This window comes from Lissotriton helveticus, chromosome 7 (genome assembly GCF_964261635.1).
Source record: "Lissotriton helveticus chromosome 7, aLisHel1.1, whole genome shotgun sequence".
NCBI classification, from domain to species: Eukaryota; Metazoa; Chordata; class Amphibia; order Caudata; family Salamandridae; genus Lissotriton; species Lissotriton helveticus.
In genome coordinates, this window is record NC_136068.1 from 1348859064 (window position 1) to 1348878490 (window position 19427).

The following is a 19427-nucleotide window of genomic DNA, read 5'->3' on the forward strand; positions in this document are numbered from 1 at the left end:
GTTGGAAAGGCAACTCAACGTTGAGCAGAGGAAAATATATGACGAAGTTACCATGCAAATTGATCATGGATTAAGTCATGATAAGAAAGAGTGCTCATGTACGTCGTTGAAGCCTGTCCGACTGTACATGAGTGGAGAAGCGGGAACTGGAAAAAGTTTCCTCATTAAAGCAATTTCATGCTATTTGCAGGAAAGGACAGAGTCATCGCTGTCTTGTGTTGTCACTGCTCCAACTGGACTGGCAGCACATAATATTAAAGGGATTACTTTACATCGTTTACTGATGCTGCCAGTGGAGCATGACAACAAATTAGAATATCATAAGCTATCTGGAGATGCTTGTTTTGAAGTTTCAAGAATCTTGAGGAAAATGAAACTTCTTATCATTGACGAAGTAAGCATGGTTTCCAATGTCATGCTTGCCTTTGTGCATTTGAGGATGCAAGAAGTTCTCAAAACAGAGTATGATGTGTTATTTGGTGGCAAACACATCATTGTTTTCGGAGATCTTTTGCAGCTGACACCAGTGAAAGGGCAACCTGTGTTCAAAATGCTCACGCATGAAGATACCAGGAAGTGCCTAGGCAGCATTGGCAACGTCAATATATGGTTAAACTTCAATTATGCTGAACTGCATGAAAATATGCGTCAGGCGAAGGATGAAGTTTACAAGACTATTCTACAAGATGTTAGAATTGGAAAAGTGACCGAGCATGGGAAAGAAGCTTTACATGCACGATTACTGTCAAATTTATATCCAGAACAAGATGTTGTGCCTGAGAATATTTTTCAGAAAATTACTGAGAAGAAATCTGGAATATGTTTGATGCCAACTCTTGCAGAATGTGCCAAATTTAACAACAAAATGTTGCATTTAGAAAAGCAAGAGATTGTGAAACTGGAAGCTATTGATAGAGTAGAGCATATGGGATCAACAATTATTTTGTCTGAGAATCTGAAAACAAAATTGGATTCATTAGAGAAGAGTATATCTAAAACTGCAGGTTTTGAAAAGACTCTGAATGTGTGCTTGAACTGCCGTATAATTTTAAGAAGGAATTTACATGTTGAAAGAGGTCTGGTAAATGGATCAATGGGTAATGTTGTTGATTTTGTGAAATACAGAAATAGAGATGGAATTGAATTTTTAAAAATTAAATTTGATGGCATTGAGGAAGTACAGCTAATTGCTCGTTGTTCTGCTAGATTTTTGCTTGTAAAAGACTTATATGTTCGCCGTAAGCAGTTTCCTGTTTGCTTGGCATATGCGGTGACAATCCATAAATCGCAAGGTTTAAGTGTAGACAGTGCATTGGTGAATATTGGCAGTTCTGTGTTCAAGGAGGGTATGGCATATGTGGCATTGTCACGAGTTAGAACTTTATCGGGATTGTACTTGATTGAGTGTGATGTCACAAACATTTGTGCAGATCTAGATTGTGTTAAGGAATACAATAGGTTAAGAAGAGAGTATGCGCCACATTTGCCTCAGTTTCCTTTGTTTGAGAAACGTCTGGTAGGCCGGAAACGAAGAAATGAGAACAATACTGGGGAGGTTATAGCAAAAAGACAAAAAGTGAATGAACCTAAAATTACAAGCAGAAACAAAAAGGATTCTGTTGAAGATGTTGTTGGTTTTCAGTTTGAAAACAGTTCTGGTGTCAACTGCTATGCTAATGTAGTAATTAATGTTTTGTTTTCTCTAAAAAATGTAAAAGAAGAGATTGTGGTCAATTCTGATCAAAGATTTTGCGGTTTGTTAAATTCTGTGTTAGAGAAATGTACCACTGATAGAAGAAACATAGAAAGTGTGTCTGAAATTCGAAATCTGTTAGACAGATGTTCAGGCCAAACACAATTCTCTCAAAATATTCAGCAAGATTGTCAGGAGTTTTTAATGTATATGCTTGATGTATTACATGCTGAAGGTGTAGATGTAGATCAGCTGTTTGGGCTTTCTTATCAATGGCAGCATGACTGCGAGAACTGTATGATATCAAGTACTACTAGTGTAGACTCAGAAAGATTTATATATTTAACTTTGCCAGACAGTAAATCAGTCTCCTTTAATAAGCTAGTAAAAGCTGCTAATCACAACATGGAGTGTAGCCAATGTAAATCTGAAATGATGTCCACATTATTTATACGAACATATGGCCAGTATGTCATTTTAATGTTCCAACGATGTAGGCCTGATGGAACAAAATTGACAACTTTAATAAAAAATTTTGTAGCTTCGCAGTTGTCAATATCAGGAAGGACTTTTGTAACTACAGCAATTATATATCATGACGGCCCTTCAATATCATCAGGACATTACACAGCTTATTTAAAGTCTAGAAATGGCTGGTCATTCTGCAATGATTCTGTTTTAATTTTCAAAAAAAAATTGCCGTATGACCTTAAAAACTCTTACCTGGTGTTTTTAAAACCAAAATTTTAGGGAAATAATCTCGGGATGTGCTCTGTGGAATTTAAAGAAGTTCTAATGGCTCCTACACAATTTGGCCTTGAGGATAAGTGTAGTTCAGAGACATAACTTCTAATCATAGGACTGGACATCATGGAGATATATGTGCACTTTGAATGAGTTCAGAAAAACTGTTTCTTTTTATAAGCTAATTGAAGCAGCCAATCAAAACATGGAGTAGAGGGAATGTAAGTCTGCAATGCTGTCTACTGTTTTACATTGCTTTGTGATTAAAAGTGATGTAGAGAATTAAATAATTGTTGTAGTCATAGAGGTAGTGTAAGTCTGCTTCATATTAAGCAGTATCAGTGTCATAGGAAATGTAGAACATGACTGAGCAAGAAGGGGAAGATATTACTATTCCAGGATTGTGAAAATGATCTTCAACATTTTAATTCTGAAAGTTGCGGAAATGCCAAATGATGGGATTGGCTAACAAGAAATCCAAGAGTTATACATGGCTCTGACAAGATTTGGCCTTGTGGAATCTTGTGGTAGAGAGCAAGAAGTCATTTATTGTATGTAACATGTTTTTAAAAACGATGGAGATTTTCTTTCAGAAAGTGGCGGGCTGAAAGTAATAACAGCACAAAAGAGTGTAAGCTATTCATAGGACATCCTTGGACGTCATGGAAAGTAAGTTAACTTTAAGGAGTTCTGATTTTTGATTTCTGATGTTGTATGGGTTTTTTAAACACAATCATTTTGATTGTGTTTTTTTTTCCCCGCTGTTACATGATGAATACCTTCAAGTCACTGTTTTTAGTGAATTTTGATACATTCTGAGAACAGCAAAAATAAACCATTTAACATGTATAATTAATTCTGTACTGTTTGCATTTATGATGTATATGTAGAACTGTGTAGGAGGCATGGAGAAGGTGAGGCTTCTGTAAGTGTCAAAGTTGTTGCATGCAGTGCTGCACTTCTGCGTATTCTTTCATATGCTAGACTACATCTGCACAATGAGATACCTAAGCAAAGGAAACACAAGTGATGTGATTGTGAAATGAGCAAAATAAATTGCATGTATTTCAATTACATCACCTGTGTTTCCTATCATTACGAATCACATTGTGCAGATCAAGTTTAGGTCTGTCCAGGGAAACATAGGAGGTTTGGACTTTGTTGAAGATTGCAGTGGACATGACTCACTTCATTGGTAGACCTTCACATGTATTATGTCCTCTATTCTCTTCAACAACTCGAAATTTCATCTGCAACCCTGAGTAGGCCTCACCTGAAACAAAACTCTGGATAGTAGACATCTTATTGGCATCCTGAAGCAATTATTTTAAATTTTAGTGTCTTGCGACACTTTTCTGAGACAACAGCAATGCAAAAGATGCACCATGTTTTAAGATAGGCCTCACTTCATCTGCATCAAGATACTGTTAGTTTAAAATGTATATCTTTAGGACTGTGTAGCTTCTGTAAGTGTCAAAGTTATTGAAAAACTGTTTGTCCTTCAATCTTTGCCCTTGTCTTTTGTAATTTTTTAATACATGTTTTTATATTTTTCAAATGTTTGTTCTCTCTTTCACAGATTGAAAGTATAAAAATAAAAAATGAGGAATTTAACGACAATTATAAGGTAAGTATTTTGTACTCTTTTCGTTACATTTCTATCACATTGAACTACTATTAGTTCCACTGCTTCATTTCTTTAATCCTCAGTTTCCTGCCTTTGCTACTTCCCTCATTCCTTTCTCTATTACCTACTTACTCAACTCCTTCCACTCTTTTTCTCAGTCCCTCTCTTTTCATAGTTCCTCACTCTTGTTCACTCACTCCGTCTCTATTACTCTTAGTGTCTTTGACTGATCACTGTATCACTATTTGTTCATAATGCTTTCTCTGTGTAGTTGAAGCACACTAAGGGGCATATTATGAATGCAGCCAATCAAATTATTGCTCTTTTTATTGGCAGAAAACTGGTGCAAAAGCGGCTTTAGCGGCAGTTTTCTGCCGCAAAAGCAGCTTTAGCGACACATTTCTGCCGATAAAAGCTGCAAAACTTTTATTGCCAATGTTGATAATATGCCCCTATGTTATTTACATTAGGGCTATATTGTCCAGTATAACAATCAAAATTGCTCTCCAAAGACACCAGGCAAAGCAGACGCTCCCTCAAACAGATCACCAAGCGCAATTTACCCTACTTACAATCTAGCCTGTTCTCTGTCGAGAGTTTAGCAATCTTTAGAGCACAAGATAAGATCTTTTCACATGGAAGAGCCAGACGTATTGCAATTCTACTTAAGAAACAAGCATTGGCATAGACAATAGGTCTCGCCTTTGGGACCTTATACGTGTTTAGCCATGCAACAGTTGATGTTGCTGCACCAAGGATATTATGCTGCATAACTAAATACTTAGAAGGTCCCAAAGTCGATACCTATTGGCTATGCCAATGCTTGTTTTTCTTTCACTTCGTTATCTATTTTGTTTTTCACAATTATACCCTCTTCTGTCTGTTCTTTGGTAAATAGATCTATTAAACAGTATTTCTTCTTTACTCCCTATAGCTGTCTTTCTTGAAACATCACTCTCTGTTTACTTTCCTTATACTTACACTTTTTTTTAAAAAAACATTTTTTTTTTGGTTTGCTCCCGGTCCGCGTACCGGGAAGCTAACCCGGGAGCGAACCAAAAGAAAGAGAGCTTGCCAGAGTGCTAAACATTGTAGCAATTTTTTTGGAAAGGGAAGGTAGTTCTGAAAAGAACTTTTTTTTAAATATTTTTGTTGTTTTATATTTTTTTTGTATTTTTTGAACATTTTTTGTTTTTTTTGTATTTTTTGAACGATTTTATATTTTTTTTGGTTTTTTTGGGGGGGGGGAAACAACAAAAAACAGGCGTTGAAAAGGGCTCAACAGGAGCAAAAAAAAATTACTGGGGGCGGTTAGGGCAATCATGGTGTTCATACGCCAGGTTCAGTGCATTGATGCTCATGTTGCCACAAGCTAATAATGCACGACAGCGCATACATAAGTGTATCATGTTCCCAAAATTAGGTTGGATATTTGGCACAGTTTCCCGTGCCTCCTCTGGTGATAAAGAAACCGATGTTGTTGGTCTCGCCACAGGAGTTGGTCGAGGATTGTCCATCATATCCCTTAATTCCGCCCGGCTGTAATTTAGGGGATGTTTCCTCATCATGTGCCTATGCATGGTATGATTACCGTAGCTGTATTTTTTGTCCGTCCCTCTGGACAATTGTTCCTTGCATATGAGGCATGTTGCGTACCTGGCATTGACCTTTTTTTGGCCACGAGGGATGGAAAAAAACTGCCAGATGAAACTGGGTTTCTTTCTTGAAACCCGGGGCAACTCTTCCAGGAATTGTGGTTGTTCTCCCTCCTCATCCATCTCTTCATCTTCCTCCTCAGTGTTGGTAACCACCTGGGGAGGTGGTCCTCTCTTCCCATGAGGAGGTGGAGGTGGTGGTGGGGGTGCACCAGCTGAAGCAATCAGTGAAGCCATTTTCATACAATCAAAATAGGTCTTCCAAGAAGCAAAATAGGTCTTCCTCTCACAATAATGAAAGTCAGAGTGAGGAAAGAAGGAGTGGTTTTCATCATTTGGAAAAAACAATACTTCTTAACCAATGAAAAGTGTTATTTTTAGGTCACATGACCTAGCCTTCCATAATTATGAAACTAAAAGTGAAATGAACCAATGAAAAGTTTTATTAACAAGTCACATGACCTCTCACGCTCATGTTACGCGCTGCGGAACGCTCCCCGGTTAGCTTCCGGTTCGCTGCGCTTCGCGCCTCGGTCCGCGCCCCGGGACACTTCCGGGTGCGCTAACGCGATACGTCACAAGACGCATTTCGCGGCAACGCGATACGTCGCGCTTTCGCGCCGCGGATCGCTTCCGGGGAGTTGCGTTTCGCGCCTCGGTCCGCGCCCCGGGGCACTTCCGGGTGCGCTAACGCAGTACGTCATAAGACGCATTACGCGGCAACGCGATACCGTCACTATGTTGATTTGTTACCGGTTCGCGGACCGGATCGCGGAATCGAATTGAGCTAACGGGAAGCTTCCCGGTTAGCGGACCGGGAGCGAAACAAAAAAAATATTTAAAAAAATTTATTAATAAACATATAAAATATCTTTTTGGATTTAAAGAAGAATACATTTTACAGCTGTAGATATTAGCTTTTAAAAAACCAATGAAATTCACTGAAAAAACCATAGGTTATAGACCATATATAGTTAGGAATTAGCATTTAAAAAACCTTATTTTACTCACACAAAACCATTGAAATTCCATATATAGTTAGTTGTACTAACTATATATCGCGCACCCGCAATCCACTGCTGATGATGTCACATATTACATCATTCATGACATGGTCAGTGACATCACTGATGACATCACTGATGACATCTCAAATGACATCACTGATGACATCACTGATGACATCTCAAATGACATCACTGATGACATCACTGATGACATCTCATTTGACATTACTGATGACATCACTGATGACATCATTCATGTGATAATACGATGAAGCTCTTCAGACTCTAATATAACCTTAGATACAGTAAGTGTAAACAGACACTCACAGACTGTCACTCATCCATAGAGTTACACACACACCTAGTCAGTCATGCAAAGAATCAATCACACATCCATTTTCTCAACTATACAGTTATACACACCTTACTTATTCAAACATATACTAACACATATTTACTCTCTTATACAATCCCTGATACAAGTTCACAATGATCCATACAGCCACTCACACATTCACTGGCTCTTATGCACAGTTATTTATATATGTCAACTCTCACATGTACTGTGTTTTACATATGTACTTACTTTTACATGTAGCACTGAGATATCCATTCACTCAGCAATACACTCATGCACACAGTCAACCGCCTATACAGCTGTTTCCACATGCACTTTTGAACCCATACATCTAGTGAATCAACTGCTCACACATCTATGCACAGAGTCATACACCTCCCAGCCACCCATACACACTCTCAGTCTCCCATACAAATACGTAGGCAACCAATCAATAACGCATATAGTTAATCATATAGCTAATGATCAACACATGCAGCAGTTTATCGAACAACAGACATAATGATGCACAAATTGAGACAGTTTAGTCACTAACCCATGCACTCAGTGAGACACATTTAACCACTCACTCATACAGTCAGTCATGCACCTACTAAATCCTTCATCCAGACATTTATACATCCACTCATTCTTCAATATGTAAGACATATTTTAACTTTACAGAAACATACAGTCACTGGATGTTGTCATCAGTGATGTCATCAGTGATGTCATTTGAGATGTCATCAGTGATGTCATCAGTGATGTCACTGACCATGTCATGAATGATGTAATATGTGACATCATCAGCAGTGGATTGCGGGTGCGCGATATATAGTTAGTACAACTAACTATATATGGAATTTCAATGGTTTTGTGTGAGTAAAATAAGGTTTTCTCAAATGACATCACTGATGACATCACTGATGACATCTCAAATGACATCACTGATGACATCACTGATGACTACATCCAGTGACTGTATGTTTCTGTAAAGTTATGTGTACAGTATCATGACAATATTGTTGAAGCTGGGAGACATTAATATATCGAACACCAAAACACCGCAATTTAAAAAAATATATATTTCCGTTTATTTATTGTTAGTGTTCTTGATAGGGATTAAAAAAACATATAATAACTACACAGGTTTAAACAATTGTGACCAAAATAGACAATAGTTATAATACACAATTAATTTAAGCAGAAAAACATAAACATATCAATACCAAATGACAATAAAATTGTATCACACAAATCATGAATGTTAAAACAATCAGTAAACCAAAAGAGAAAAAGGAGTTAACTAAAAAGTGGCAGTTTGTATTTTCTCTGATCAGGAGTCCTGGAAGAGACGACCGTTAACATCCCCTGACATGAAGTATTAACGTGCGGGTGGAAAAGATAAAGGCTTTATACGTTTTTAATGAGTAAGTGTCAACCTTTCATGCTTAATAAACCCGTGATGAATAGCTCCAGTTACGCATGTCGTATTTAGCCATAAACAATGCTTGACCTCCCTACCATGGGTTTGTGCTCTATACCTTTAGGTTCGCCGAAAAGGAAAATTAGCAGTTGAACACAGTTTTGAATCAAGACAAAGGCTTTAGACGCTGTTACCTAGTAAGTGTCATTCTTCCATGCGTTACGAATCCACAATAAATAGTTTAAGTCACACATGTCGCAGTTAGTAATAAATAATGTTTAACCTCCCACTGTGGGTTTATGCTCCATATCTGTAAGTTCGCCGAAAATGAATATTAACAGTTGAATAAAGTTTCGAATTATACTGAAAACAAGTTTTACCCGGGATTGGTTACATATCACGTGACATTAGGATCCCCTGCATATACCACTGGGTGAGCATGTCTGTTGTTAAATAGGCAATAATACCTGCTAGGTTTCCTTATATGTATATGTATTCCTATAGGTTCTGAATCGATCCCCCTATTCCTGACCCTATTCTGGTTAAACTAACTATCAAGTTAACTAACAGTCAGCCCATGAGGCAAGAAAAGCCCCCATGATGCAGATACCGTTATCTGACGCAGTCACACTACGGCACAGGAACGTGTTATCTGATTAGGTCATAACGCTTGAGATCTAATTAGACAAGCGACATTCCTCCAGCCCCTGATAAGGCATACGACGTTCTCATAACAAATCAAACCTTTGACAACCTGGAAAATCCGTGCGGCCATTGTTTTGATTTTACAGAGAACTTCAGTAAAAGAATGTGCTAACGAGCAAGTCGTATGACATCTTTATTGACGTATCTATGTCCATCCTTACGTCAATCTCGGCACCTTTAAGGTATAAATATTGCCGATCTTGCCATATGCAAACACACGCGTGGTGACGAGACGGAGCAGCCATACTTGCCGAAGCCCAGAAGCAGAGCAGACCCCGCTGGCAGCAGCCCCGCCTTCCTGACGCGCTGAGAGACGCGCTGCTATCTCCTGCCGAGAGACCCAGCACCGGCGCTTTCGGGCAACCCTCGCAGGCAGCCTGGAATATCGAGAGCAGAGAAAGAGATACCATTCCTCATTCATCCTAACTTCCAGGTACAGAACTGAATAACCCCTCACAGAGAATTCTTTAGTTATTCACTTGGCAAAAACAAACTTAACTTAAACTGTAACTTTCTATTCCCGCCCACGCATTAGACTTAGGTCAGGTACACGGGGTAGGCGTATTTAGAAACACCAGTTGAGTACGTTTAGTCAAATGTATATGTGTATGTAAATATATTTTAATCATTTTAAACATCATATGGCTCAGAAACCATATCAATGTCTTTACAGTATTATTTTATACTATTGCTTTTAATGTATGCACTTTACTTAACTATAAGTATTGCAATAATATCGATCCATTTCTCTTGTACGAGAAAAGAGACTGATCAATAAATAACACCTTTTTATTGAACACGCCCGTCTCTTCCTTTTCTCTACAATCTGATGAGACTAAGAATGCACGTACTGACTGAGTAAAATAATTGCCTTGTGCTCACACGACTCTGGAGATACACTCTTGATTAGGGGAGAGCAAAGTTGTCATGTTCTATGGTTGTCAGAAACTAAATCCCTTCTTGTCTAATCAGGGCAGTTAATTCTTTCCTGAACATTCGAGAAAGTTTTTAGCGAACTCTGAGCTACGCTGGCAAACCCAAAACTTAAGTCTAGTATCGACAGTAGTAGACCTAGTTAACGTCTGGCCTAGGCCTTTACTGCTGTAGGTATTATTCCAATGCGCAGAGCCTATTGGGAAGATAGGAACTACACTACATGGCGCCCAACGCGTTTGGAAAGGGCGATAAAACTAACGTAAGACATTTAGAGTAACTCAGTCGTGCTTTCTCACTCAGACCCCTTTTCCCAAATACTCCAAAGACGTCTGGAGTGGGTGAAAGGTAATATCCTCCAAAACCTCGCAGGAGGGAACTCCTATGTAAGGTTCTTGGTTTAGTCAACGTTGAAGGATACACTGTTCCAAAATATTGTGCATCTAATCTTTGTTCCATAAGAAACCTGATCTGCAAACAAACAAAATAACCTTATTGACAGTAAAATGTCTGACAATGAGGATGAAAGAGAGGCAGTTAGATTAGCAGCTGAAATAGCAGCAGCTGATACTGCAGCACTAGATGCGGACGGGGATATAATACTCATCCCGGTCGCCAAAAGGAAATCTATAACCTTAAAACTTATAGAAAATGGACTGACACCTAGAGGTGGCACAGTCATATTCGTAATTGAGGCACACGAATATCGGCAGACAGAGGTATACTATACATGGATACATTTTCCAGCAGCAAATGCTGTAACAAAGTACTTCCACTATTACAAAATAGAGGTTCCACCCGACATTTACACTCCTTTCGAGGAGGTGGAAGTACCACTCAAATTCCAAGAGCATTTGCTCTTATTTGATGGCGACCTAATACATAATAATCACATCACCAGGCTCGGTCCTTTAGGTAGACCAGGAGCAACGTGGCCGGTCTTAGCCGGATACACACCACACCCAGACATCGAAGGAATGTCTACAGGAGAGCTGTTAATACAGCTAAAACAATTACTAAAAATTCATAGACAATTAGTCCAGTATGTAATGCGGACTTCAACAATTCAGCCAGCGATTAAACTTCCACAGCTGACCCCTCACCAGGGGAACACAAATAAAATTACACCACAGAACATCCAATCCTGCCTAGGTAAAGTTCCGGCTAAACGGGAACAAATACCATTCTGGTTGGCACAGAAAATCACCCAAATAGAGGCGATGTTTCCTGACACCACCCCGCTAGAAAAACACAGGATTCTGACTATATGTCTCCCAATGGGAATCGCACCACACATAGAGGACTGTGACACTTGGGGTACAGTCTTTGCTTCAATCTACACAAAAACGCACGGTGTTCCATCCATTTCGGTAATACCAGATGTGCTAAAACAAATTCAAGATGAATACGGTCCAGAACCAGATTTAACTCTTGGTATGAAATTACTGAAAGACTTCAAGCAGGTCTCGGCTATATTATTAGCCAATATAAAAGGTGAAGCAGCAAACGTGGCGATCCGCCAGAGGTTAAAAGAGACAGATATAGCAGACCAACAAGCTGAAATTGCCAGAATCATAGAAAAATCCTATGAAGAACTAGGTAGAGATAGTTTAGGTGGAATACCAGTAAAACCGCAACTGACTGAAAGTCCAGAAAAAATATTTTTTAATAATAATTCACCAAAAAAGAACTGGGATGGAAACAAACAATCCAATCCAAAAGAAAAGAAATTCCAGTCCCGAGGAAGGTCTCCTAGGCGAAGGGAGAAATCTCCGAACCAGAGACACAGGTCACCCCAGAGTGACCCCTCTGGGAAAAGATATAACCTTAGAAATAGGGATAATATTAAAAAACCTGATAGATATCAAGACATTGATACACGTCCCTCTCAATCTTTTCAGACTTCCTCGCAGAAATCGGAAAGAAGAGGACGATCAGAACAAAGAGAAGAGCACGCCAAGTCCAAAGACAAGGAGCCTGCTCAACAAAAAAAGAAATTACAATTTCCAAAAAAGAAGGTAGCCAGTATCAAGGTAGTTAACAATGCCGAGAATACTGAGGACACAACTGAAAAACGGAGAGTGGGCTCAGACAATGCTAGACAGCGCAGCAGAAGTGAGCATAGCTCGCAAAGTCCTTATGAATCATCTGGAGACAGTGGACACGAATGAATATCTTCAAGTGGAAACTGCAGACACCAGAGTTAGCAAACCCCACAAGATATACGAGATAACATTACGTATAGAGGGAGATAAGACTAGGAAAATAAGGGGACTATTTTGGGATAACCTCTCCAAGGGTTATGACATCCTTCTAGCTGAAAAAGACTGGCCACCAGAGTTTGTCAGGGAGTGCCCTCATGGCGAAGAAGTAATTATGCCTGCCTTCTCGAATCAAATCCCGATTCATAAAAAATACACACTTGCTAGAAAGTGGGCAGTGGCCTTAGCACCTGCTTTATATAAAAATCATGTAGGATGGGATGAGGATTCTCCTCCTCACAAAATCCAGTTAAAATCACAACCTACTGCACAAAGGCAGTACCCAATTAAGCAAGAAGCTAAAAAACAGGTAAATGAAATACTAGATCAGCTAGAATACCAGGGGGTGATTGAAACTTGCACCTCACAAATGAACAATCCTTTGTTTCCGGTCTCCAAACCAGACAATACATATCGTCTAGTTTTGGATTACCGACACCTTAACACATTTTGCAAAACCTTTGCAGTGCAAAACTCACACAGTGCTGCACTAATGAATAACATAGTGCGCAAAAAATACAAAACAACCTTGGACATCTCCAATGGATTCTTTTGTCAAAACATAGCACCAGAGAGCAGATATTTAACTGCATTCTCAGTAAATGGCACTCAAAAACAATTCTGTCGGTTAGCCCAGGGGTACAAGAACAGCCCGGGGGTATTCTCAGCGAGAGTAACAGAATTACTAAAGCTATATGATGATGAAGCATTATCTTATGTCGATGACATTTACTTAACAGATGATGACTTGGAGACTCACTTGAAAAGAGTGAACACCATAATACTTGGGTTCGCTGCAGAGGGTTACAAATTCAACTTTAAAAAATCCAGAATTGCCCATCTGACAGTCCTATTCTTAGGATATGAGTTATCAAGTGAAGGTAAAAGCCTGGCAGACAATTTCCTAGAGAAATGTGCCGTAATCCAATCTCCTAAAACACAAAAAAACCTACAGTCAATTCTAGGCTTCCTAAATTTCGGAAGAACATACATTGCAAATTACGCATAAAGGGTCAAACCCCTTTATGACCTAATTAAACCAGACTTTAAAAGATCCAATTGGACTCAACACACACAGAAATTTTGAGATCCTTACAAACAGACATGCTAATTAAAACAAAATTAGAAACACGTGATAACACACGCAATCTTGTGATTCGAGTCATCCCAGGGAGATGCGGATTCACATACCTGACCTCTAATGAGGGAGAAAAGGTACCAATTGCATTCAAATCACACTTGTACACAGAAGCTGAACAGAAATTCAGTAATACAGAAAAAATCATTCGTGCAGTTCAAACCGCAATAGCTAGAGAAAAAGACATAGCTGACGGTAGACATATCACAGTCAGAACAGCAGAATCAGCCTTTGAGGCACTAACAACACCGTGTAATTTACCAACAACAACATTGAATCCGGAATGGATACAATGGGTGAATTCAATCACAACGGACAATGTATACTACTACTTTGATCCAGAACTAGAAGAATTAAAAAATCTAAAATATGAAAAGACGTATCCTCTGCCAATCGACATTCTGCCTCTACGACATTACGCCTGTGTAATCTATACAGACGGACATGCTCAACCCTCCGTTTGGGGAGAACAAGCATACAACCCCACATGTGAGATTACAAAAGAAGTGTGGCGCGGAGGTAAACTAAAAGCTCTATTAACAAAAACACACTCAGTAGAAACTAATTCATAACAACAAACTGAAATAATAGCATTGAAAATGGCGCTAGATAATGCGGATCGCGAATTCCCGACACTTATAGTGTCAGATTCATATTACTGCGTCAAATCATATAACAAGGATTTGCAGACATGGATTTAGAACGGTTACAAAGATGACACAGATGCACCAATAAAGCAGAAATTGCTCTGGGAACAAATAGCTCTTTTACAAAAAGAACTACCAAGGACTCACGTGACACACTCACTGAGTCATCAGCGTGATGGCGTTCACGTTGTAGGGAATTCATTGGCTGAAACAGCCACAGCGGCAGCCACTAAATCGGCTCCCATAGTTCGAAAAAAGCGTACATTAAAAAACATTGACGGTGAAACAGTGCTGGCAGTGAAAACGTCATCAAAAGGCGACTGCTCAGCGTTACCGATCAACTATCCACTCAATTATACATACATAATCGATGCAAACTCCGTCCCTTTTGCTCGAATCCCTGGAGTGGGGGATAGAGTGATTCCAAACATGGACAGGAGAAGCTTGTTAATCGCAGACGCACACATGGGTGAGGGTCTTGGACACCTCAAACTGAAAGATTCTCTGGAAGAATTACAATCACGGTACTGGTGGCCAGGCATGAGCCTACATCACAGCATGTTTGTAAAAAACTGCCCAAACTGCAACAGAGATCGCAGTGGGGAGAGAAACAGTTTAATACCTCGTCGTATCAAGGCAGATAATATGACCAATAAAAAGCAGGGCTTGCGATTAACATATACAGGCTAGTTTCCACTTATAATGTCGATCCTCAGCACTCGGCGGAAACTAGAATGATTATCTCTGACCTCGACAGTCAGACTTCAGTGGTTAAAGAAAAAAGCTTTGATGTCAAAGACCGTTTGGCTATTTTGCAGGAATTAAACAAAACAAGAAAAGACCTGAGCAACATACAGTTGAAACAACAGCCAACAACCACTGAAGAATCACCACCTGTCCCAGCAAGACCTGTCTGGATTCCAAAAGTCGGGGATCTAGTCAGGGAGAAGATCGCGGTAAAGAAGGAATTTGGGCCTTCTTACAGAAAAGCAGTTCCTGTCTTGTCTGTCAACGGGACAAGATCAGTTGTACTACCGCCACTTGCTGGTAAAAAGGAGAACCGAGTTGTATCCATCGACCTGGTAAAACCACAACATGTGGCCGATAACAAACAGTAGGCCAAGTGGACTCCCAATAAGTAGCAGAACACCAAGGTTTGCTACCAGTACAGAGGTCCTAACAAAGAGGCTCATCACATTCGAAACGCCTACAGAAGAACAACAAGGACTATGCAACAATGCAATAGAACTCAGACCTCTGAAAACCCAAATAAAAACATTTAGCAGAGACACACCAATCTATAATGAAGTACCAGGTGACAATTCAAGAAACAAAAATACTGAAGCAATTGGAACAATTGACAGAACTGCATCCGGCTACTTCATCAACTTCGATGATTCCACTGAAAGCCTCAGTGAATCAAAGACACAGCCATCATCAAAATCCTTTAAAGACAAAGCTAAGGAACTTTTGAACCAACTGAAAGAAACATATCTGATTTCTCCATGGATTGAATTTTGGGTGGGTTTTGGTGCATTTATCCTCATACTTTGGCTCATCATGGTATTAACTTTGGGACGCTTCATTGAGGGAAAATATGCTAAAATGGACACAGCAAGTCAGAACATCAACTTGGTCCTCAAACCACACACATCTTCACACGTCGAGAAAAGAGAACTTTCTTCAGCCAACTTCACAGCCAATCCTATACCTGGTGGGGTAGCCTGGGACAACACTGACTATGAAATTTATGGTCCGGTCGAGATCCTGAAATATCCACACCAAATCAAGATCTCCTTGAGTGACTTTGCAAAACCAAACTCATTTGCTGATGATTGGGACTTCGAAAGCATTAATAACATGATGTCTGACTTAGTAATGTCTGCTAAATTTACAAAACATGATTATTTGCAAGGTTCTACAAATTATGATAGTATGTATTGCTATAACCACTATGGTAACCATTTTTTACATAAATCTGCACAACCTAGAAATGTTTTAAATTATAATCAATGGGAACATTGTGCAACACCTCCAAAAGGGAGCTCAAGAACCGTTTACGACAAATATTCATATTTTTCAGGTTTTAACACAAGTAATGCTGAAACATTCTATTTTAAATTGTCAAACAAGACAGGGATGAAAACCATGATAACCAACACAAAGTTGATATATTCAGATTCATTCTTCGAAGAAATGAATACTTTTGGATTTGATTATTGGGACAAAAATGTTGATTTGAAAAGTGTTTGGGGTACAAAAGAATGGCAAGTACAGGGTTTAGAAGCTTTGTTTAGAGCTTGCATGATCCCAGAACAAATGATATTTTTAAATGACACTGTTCAACAAACCACCTGTCTTGGCCTAGCCAAAATCAAAGATTTAAATAAACCGTCTATTCCAAAGCCAACAATGTTTAGCAATAGCTCTGATACGGATGAAGAGATAGACGTAAACCATATATTAAACCAAAACAGAACACATCCTGATTGGAAACAATGGTTAATCTGGCCCACAGATACAAATAACTGTCAAGACAGATTCCTGAATAAAACACAGGGGTTAAAAATGACCAGGCCAGACCCTAGATATCCCCAAAGACATCACCCAGGGATAATAACAACCTACAGTGTGGGCAAATTATGCCTTCAGTGGCTACAAACTTCCACACTGCCTGAAATTAAGCAACACCTAACTTTACTTACTGATGGTGCTGACTTGCGTGATTTCATAATGGGACCACGCAAACAGCGTCAAAAGCGTTTCATAGCAGCCTCTGTATATGCAGCATAGAATGAGGCCTGGAAGGTTAATCAAATTGAAACAGCAGAAAGAATACGGGAAATTGACCGTATTAATTTGGAAAAATCACTTTCTGTAGTGGACAATGGGTTAATGACTCTGTCCTCCAGAATTTTTTCATTGGACAGCATTGTGTCTTCAGCAATCGATATATTATCGCAAGACTTACTGTTATTACAACATGGTCAGTCACAATTGCGTTCTATTGTACAGCTTGGCTGGACGTTACAAAATCTGCGTTCAGGCTATGTGCCTTGGCGTTTAATCAACACAACGTCACTATTCCAAATCTTTAACCTTACTGATAGACAAATCGGTATGGCGTAAAAGGGTGCTGATTATACAATCTTGAGCATTGAAAAACTAGAAAGATTACCAATGACAATGTCAGAACGACCTGTCAGTGAATGGATAATACACGGAATCATAAATATTCCAATCTCAACCTTCAGGTTTCAATACTGCCAAAAATATATACAGGCTGGCATGTACGAGAAATTGGGGAAGGGGTACCTTAAAACAACTTGGAACCTGCCCTATTCACATGCATGTGTCAGTAATAAAGGACAGAAAGTGTTTCTTAGTGGCAACAATTGTGCCATGTCACTAAGCGGCACGCTTCTGTGTAACGGAATTAGTTTGCATGGAGCCTGTGAAGGGAATTCATACAACCTTTCATGTCACCAGCAAGGCGCACCTGCAACTGAAATAGAACCATTCTTTCAAAGACTCTATAATGGGAGTTACATTCTTATTGTAGACCGCAAATGTTGTAGTCTTATGCCCGGGACTCCTTATCTAGTCACTACGACTGCGAAGGTCAAGTGCTGTGGACGTTCTTTGTTCCCCAGCTCCTTTCCAGACAGGGAGGCAAGGGCATGGCCCAGTTTGAAAATTACTTCTATTCGAATAGATACTTTAAGCAGAATGAAAACAGTGCTTCTTCAGACGCCTACAAGGCTCACGTCATCAAAAGAAACGTATGATCTACAAGTCGCAAGGACGACTGCAGAGATACATACATTATTATCGACTAATTCCCCCGTACATTTCGCGGAAATCCTGAGCGAAATCTTAAATATTTCTGATACCACTGGGGTCTCAAAGGTATTTAAGACAGTATTTTCGATGGCATTAACACCATTCAAAGCCATACTGGGTATTTTTCCAGATTTCGTCCATTCGATTTTTGGCGGACTTCCCCTGATCCTGGGACTAATTGCAGGAATCCTATTCTTAGTCCTTATTTTTCGTTATGGCAACCCATGTCACAGATCAAACTCTCGCGACAATGGAAGAAACAATCCTAGCCATTGGATACCGGGACCGGATATCAAAAATCCTGGGACTCTCCCGGCTTAGAGACCTGAACATGACTTGGTTTCTATCATTTCGACCAATGTGGCAAAGATGTGTTTTACCTGTATTGAGGTGTCTGCTATGCGGAGAAGAATGCGTGTTAGACACCTGTCTGACGCTACAATCGGATGCGCCAGTGGATGCAGATACATTGTTGGTTCCTACCAAGGTTCACGCTTTGTGCTGCCCTCAAAGGCTGCCAATCCTGATGACGGCATTCGTGGAGTCTTCACCACTACGATTGAAGAGTAGTGAAGTTCAAGATGAAAGCAGCATCGATCAGGTACGACCTTCTGTCAGCAATGCGAATCAGAATGTCAATGGAGACAATCATGCGCACGAATGCATGGTTACACCTATTTCCGACTTAGTGGAACTTTCCCATGAAGCTGTTGACAGTTTTTTCGAAAGCCTTAATGATATGATGTTCTCTCCAGAACAGAAATAGAGACTTTTGAGCAAGCTCGCACACGGCGTTCCCTGAATTCGGCCTTCAACTTTAAAAATAAAGTCACATGAACAATTTTTTCCCACCAGTTCACGGACAACAATTTTTTAGCAGCCCCAAATTATTTTTTACAAAATTTTCGGGACACTTATCTTCTGCTTAAAGTAAGAAACTATTCCTAGAGAACTAAGATTTCTATTTTTAGATACTTTATAAACTTTAGTTGCCCGCTGGTATGTTCACAAATATTTTATTATGTGATGAAATGGTCTCGAACTTTCTTTCTGTATAGCCATATTAAGAGCCATTTCATGTGTATTTCTCATATACCAAATGAGCAATAATGTCTACAAATGCGTGTTTACTTTAGCGTTTAATTCATAGCTTAAGTGCATACAATATATATGACTGCTATTTTTCAGTATATTTGAAAATTTCAAAATGCATTTATGTATTTTGGGGTGGTGAGGTATACACTATACTCTATAGTATGTTGTACTATGTTATACTATGCATAGATTAGTAAATATGACCATAGTTAGCGTGGAGTGGGTGTCATGTATTCCTATAAGTTCTGAATCGATCCCCCTATTCCTGACCCTATTCTGGTTAAACTAACTATCAAGTTAACTAACAGTCAGCCCA